A 6,427-nucleotide genomic window follows, 5' to 3' on the forward strand; every position below is an offset into this window, starting at 1 on the left:
TACCCCCCTGCCCTTATGAACCCTCCGGCCGCCCTGCTGCTGCTGGCTGGTCTGGTCTGTTTAGCACCCCCGCCCGCTTTAGGGAAGGGATTACCGCGCGCATGCATTAGCCGGGAGTGGAGGAGGAAAAGTGAGGCGAGGAAGGGGGGCACCAGGAGGGCACACGCCCAATGGCAAGGGATATAAGCCAATATCGTTTGCCCCCCTCACCCCCCTCTTTTCCCATGGTGCGCGCCCGCCGCCACTCCAGATCAGAGCGCAAGAATAAAGCAGAAGGGGAAAGGGGGAAGGGGGGGGGGAGAGAAAGAGAAACTTCAGGATCGAGAGGCTAGGAAAAAAAACTGGGCATTTTCCTCTTCCTTATTCCTCTGTTGCTTCTTTCACCTGTATGTATGAGTCGGCTGGGTTTGGGAGAAAAGAGAGGGGGGCTAAGTACTATGCGATGAAAAGAGACCATTTGCGTATCAAATTCGGCCGCGTCGGCCGTGGTCCTCACGGATGCGCGCAAGGGGGGGGGGCACCACAGCCCTCTATCTCTCTCGGCAACGGCGCCCCGATGGCCCATACCGTTCTAGGGATCGTTATTTTCAAGTTTCATGACCGATATTTCCACATTCATGTATTCCGACCGTGGAAGGTCGCCCGGCGGCGGCGGCGGCGGCGGCGGCGGGGCGCGCACCTTAGGCAGCGACTTGATTGATCGATCGGTTCTACACGCACAAAAACGAAAACGTTTGCGAACAGCAATGACGCTCGTTGTATGGCAATAATCTTAAATTAATGTAAATTTAAATTTGCGCCATGGTACCTTTCCTAACTGATCACAAACGGCACAGCCCGGTTGTTTCCAACACCAGAATCTCGGTGATACCTGCGGGCTCCATCCTGACGGCAGGGGATCGTTCCGGCCGCAGTCCGCCAGAGGGGGGATGACTTACCTGCAACAAACGAGAAAGGCACATTAATTGCACTGCCGCCATAGAGAACATCGTCAAAAAAGATAGAGAGAAGATCGTGCTCAATGATTCCTGCATTGGCATGCATGTATTGTAAACTTCACAGTAAAAGGCGTGCGAAAAGTATATACTGGTTATTAAAAAATACATGTGACTGAAAGGATGCCGCTGAAAGAGAGACACGGTTCGGAACGTAAAGTGGAAATACCGTTTCATTTCTCTACCGTATTCTGGCACGCGGCAAGTGGCTTTGATACGGCTTGAGATAGAAGGTCAGGCTGGCAAGAGAGAGGAAAAGAGGGGGGAGCTAGGAAGGGAGGGGAGGGAGGGGAGGGAGAAGAGGGGATACGAATTCCGCAGAGCGGGATGCTCTCGCCCTGGATCGCTATGGATGACTTTTCATGACTTGGAAATGTCGTATTGGAAAAGTTGCCTCTCACTCTCTCGACGCGTGCCCGTCTAGCTATATATATGAAAAAATATATATAAATAAAAAGAAAGGTGGAGGCAAAAAAAAAGATGTAAAGGGGCGAAGGGAAGGGGACGTCCAGCTTGGGCCCATCGGGGCCAGCAACGGTGAGGGTAGAGGACGCAGCGTGAAGCCCAACGAGGGTTAACGAGGGCTTGCTGCCGCGGTGGGCGCCGCGCAGGGCGTCGAAGGGCGTCGCGACGCTGGGGGGGATCAAAGGGGCAGGGCCCGGGCAGGCCCCCAGTGAGCCCCCGGGCCGGCCGCACCCTATTCACGGACTGGGGGACCTCGGCCGGTCACGAGAGAGCTGCTGCGGCTGCTGCGCCGCTGCTGGACCAGCCAAGGCCGACGCAGGCGAGAGAGAGAGAGAAGTCTATTTCGGGGAGGTTGATGGTGATCTCTGGACGACGAAAAGCACATCATGACCATCACATAACCACCGCCACCCACTGCTAGCTGCCGTGGCGCGCGCTGGTTTTGACACACTTGTTGTCCCTCTCACGCGATACCCTCCCCTCCCCCTTCCTCCCGCACCCTTTCTCTCCCCCTCCTCCGCTCTCTTTCTCTTTCTAAATCGAGAGCTGCCCAGCTGTCCAGATCCCCCAGTTACGCGAGCCTTGTTTCCGCCTTGTCCAGCTGTGTCCCTCATTTTCTCCCCAACAAGGATTTTTTCTCTCTCGCCCCTCGTGCTTGCTTCTCCGGAGTAAGATAAATGTCACTTAGGTCCGGAGCTGGCTGTGTCCTCCACCCCCTCCTTCCTTTTCTACTCTCCTCCCTTCCCCGTCTAATGGCGTCGTGCGATGCACAGCGTATTATCGACTCGTGCAAGCCGTCCCCAAAGCATATTACATTTCCACATCAACTTCGGCGCGTGGCGTGGGGTGACAGAGGGGCCACAACTCCCAAAATCCACTACGCCCATAATGTCAAAGATTTCGCACGGATTTTATAGGACTTTAGAGCACTTTTAAAAATTATCGTCCCGCTTACGACTTTTTAAGACACAATCTGTGATTTACCAACAGTTTACGAAAATATCGTCCCCAGCCAACAGCACATGTGTCGGGTCGTTCAACTGTACGAACTTTGTTGTGGATAAACGACATTAACCGTTTGGAAATATTTAATCACCCCACAACAAAAATGGTATCAACCACACAATATGTTACAACACTGTCAACGCAGGAGATCGTTTCCAACCACCTCGATATGCAATAATGGTTACAAAAAATGAAACAAGTGCCACACACAAAAATTGTCTACATATGCTAGCTAGATTTTTTTTTATTTTGTCCCCGCACCGCTCCTCCATATTGGCCCGTCTTTTCTCGGCGGCGCTCCTCCCGCGCGGCGCGACGCCCGACCCGCCCAGCGGGCCGCCCACCCTCCTGTCGCCCTGTGATCATCTCCTCACGGCCCAGCGAGCGCGCCACGCCGCGCCACACGCCCTGTCCGAAACTAGCGTCACTTCAATTTTCCTCGAAATCTCTCTCTTCATGCGATAGAGACACTCTCAACACACTTTCATATTTTTGCCTCATCTCGATTCATTTCTCTTCCGATATTTTCGCGGTCTGCGACGGCACGGCGGTATCTGCACGACATCAAAATCTTTCCACACGGTTAGACCAAGACAGGTTTTCGGTACGTTCAAAATTACGTTCAGCGTCGTAAGGTTCGTTGGGCAGGACCGACCCGCCCCCGTCGTGATGCACGATATGGCGCGGAATAGAAAAGAGGGTACCCTACCGTGCGGGGGCACAGCACCGGATATGCCGGACAATAAATATTCGATTTAATAAAAATTGTGATGACGCCCACACCGGATGAGAGAGCGGTGAGTAGGCGGCGTGACAAGCGCAAAAAGAAAAAGAAAACGAGGACGAAGTGAGAGGAAAAAAGACTCATGAGAATGCAAGGGAGGGGGGGGGGCAAGGTAGCGCGGACACGTCCAGCGGGAACCAACGAGCGCCGCACCGCGCCAACAGGAGCATAAAGAATTTACGCTTGTAGGACGTATGATTTTATGAAGGCCATCACCCCCCGCGCGCTGACTGGACCCTGTGCAGCTTACCGTACCTTGGCCCCGCCAGCCAATCCCACAGAGCTAGAAACATTTTTTTTTCCAACCGCCTTTTTCGTGGCGGATTTATCAGTGTTTTTCTTTTTGTTTTTTTTTAGATCCAGAAAAAAAGTGAAACTGGAATAATTACTGTCGAGATCAACCGTAAAGGAGACGTATTTCTCTTTCATCCTCAGCGCGGAACATTTGGCTGACAACCGTCTTCGATTGCAGATCATAATTTTGAGAACCCTGCGCGGCAAAATGGTTTTTTGATGAAATTAAGACGAAAATCAAAGCGTTGGACACGGCCGGTGTCGGCTTTCATAAAGGTTCGCGAGCCGCCCGACGACGCAGTCGCTGCAGCAGCTCGACCACAGCGGAAATAGAAGGTCGCCTGCTTCTTTTGGTCGCGCAGCAGAGGGGATCACTTTCGGTGTCGCGACCTTAGAAGAGTTGCGTCGTCGTTTGATCGCGCAAGGAAGGTATAAAGAAAGAAAAAAAGGGGGTTGGGGAAAAAACAAAACACGGGCCGGGCGAGGAAAAAAAATGAAACCTCGAGAGCGCGATCAAAGTACACCGAGGGCGATGATACCGTGCATAACGGGGAAATAGGAGGGCGCAAGACGAGACGGGCCGAGCGCGGCGGAAGCAGGGAAGGGGGTGGAAATCACCGTCACCGTTTGAGCCACGAAGGAGAGGCGGACGTGGAGTGGTTGAGCGCGGCAGACATTCCTCTCGGCCAGCAGCCCCCCTCCCACTATACCAAGGGCGGATGCCAGGATGGTCCAGATGTTCCCGGAGATAACACACGATCATCATTCTTCACAGACTCCCCCGCAACTTCTCTCTCTCTCTCTCTCTGAGGGCTCCGCGCGGCCCGCCCGCGCCCGTCCCCCTCCACCACACCACACAATACGGGATGCAGCACTCTCAAACTGCCAAGGCCACCACGACCAGCCCAAGGCCACTAATTTGCATGCAGAGGGATGAACCATAGTGAAGAGATTGCGTCGATCACTTCGTGTCAAAATCTACTATTATTGCACCATTTTTTAATTCTATAGTTTTTAGGAGTTGGGTGCCATTATACCAGCGAAACGACTTGAGGTTAACCAATTAGCAGCAATGGGTCCAGAGCGCACGAATAATGAGCACAAAGCCAGCTACGAAAACGCAGACATTCGCAAATAGCGGAGATTAAGTTTGCTTCAGTTTCGGATGTGGGTCAGACCTTGGTCGGGGAGGGCGCGAGGTCGACCGCACCTACGGGAGACCGAAAGGAGTGGATTCTGGATTAGGAATGGCACCAAAATCAGAGCGAACATGAGAAGGAGGAGAAGTAACCAGAGGAACTGGAGCAGCCGAGTGGTGGGGGAAAGGGGGCGGCTCGCTGGAGAAACTGATCCTCAAAGTTTGGAGAGCGAGGGAGAAGAGGAGGCTGGGACGGGGAGGTGCTGGTGCAGGCAAGGGGACGGGACCGCTGTCGCGTTCCAAAAGTATTTGCAATCAACCCGACCATTCACAGGCAGAGCGGTGGCGTCGGCGGCTGTGGCGGTGGCGGCAGGATGCCCCGGCATGCGGCGATCCAAGGACGACCTGCGCCGTCGTCGTGGAGATCGTGGGCGACAAAACAAAAACTTCCAATAGGAAATCGCCCGAGGGAATTTCAAAACAAGGTTCAGCAAACAGCCGAAAGGAGTCTACTCGGTCTAGTCGGCACACGCACACTTATCGCTGTAGTCGCCTTGCTTACCAAAATTTCGCCCTTCCTCTAGAATGCCAAATTTTGGCCGTCCTGTAATAAGAGCGACTGTCGATTTTTGGCCTATTGGTTTGCCACAATTTTTCTTCTTTATAGAGCGGCCGAAAATTGGTCTTTTCTCACCAAGTGTTAGAGGCATCCGGCCCTTCAGCACCATCACAGTGGCGCATCCCGCTCCCCAGACCACCCTGGTCCGTCTCCCAGCCGGTCGAAGACACCACCTCATCATTTTCTAGACCATGTAAGCAGATCGCAGGATGCTGGCGCGCTGCCAGCCAGAGTGCCTCCTGCTGAAGCCTGAAGAAGCCTTCCTAGGAGGGGTAAGCGACAGGAACGAGCCTCCTCTCTGGGGGTGCGAATATTTTTGTCAGACTGCAAATTATAGTTAAAAAAGCAGGTCATCTTGACATTTTCGACCCGGCAATCTCTTAGCAGAGTCGATTTAATTTTCTCTCCACACAAAAAATCAAACAAAATATACAACCAATATTTTTTGTAACGTCCCATTATTTCCGGTTCGACCAACCATCAACCATTGCCAGTTTTATTACAGTGTTTGTTTGTATACATCTTCTACCAAAACTTGAATAAAAATTTTCTTCTTGACAAAGCGTGAGCATCATTAACTCAGAAAAGAAATAAACACACCCCCCCCCCCACACACACATACACACACACACACACACGCTCGCACCCACCAAAAAAAGATATGAAAGGAGGCAGCGCAGCACACTCTAAATGTCAAGGACAATTTAGGGAGCACTTACACACACAGGCCTGGGAAAAAAAGACTAATAACTCCCCAAGCGGCCCGCCACATTCAGCAAATATACGCACGGGAATCAGCCAAGACGGCCAAGGTAAGTACACACGCGGGAGAGCGAGGGGGAGCAGGAAAGAGCAGAGAAAAGCGGGAGGAGGGGAGGGCAAAAGGGAGGGAGGGAAAAAGAGGAAGAAACATGACTGCCATCACGCCATTAGAGTCGCGCTCGGCAGCAGTGCGGTGCGGCTCAGCAAGATCGAGCCGCGCAGCCACCGTACCAATCACGACAGGACGACAGGCAGGCATGCGTCGGCAGAGCGACCGGCGAATGGACCACATTTAGCAAGGCAGCGCAACGTTTCTGCCGTGCGTGTGTGTGTCACAAAAAAATTATGTAGGGCAAGTGCCTCAC

This window comes from Frankliniella occidentalis, unplaced genomic scaffold (assembly GCF_000697945.3).
Source record: "Frankliniella occidentalis isolate FOCC.00 unplaced genomic scaffold, Focc_3.1 Scaffold216, whole genome shotgun sequence".
Lineage (NCBI taxonomy): Eukaryota > Metazoa > Arthropoda > Insecta > Thysanoptera > Thripidae > Frankliniella > Frankliniella occidentalis.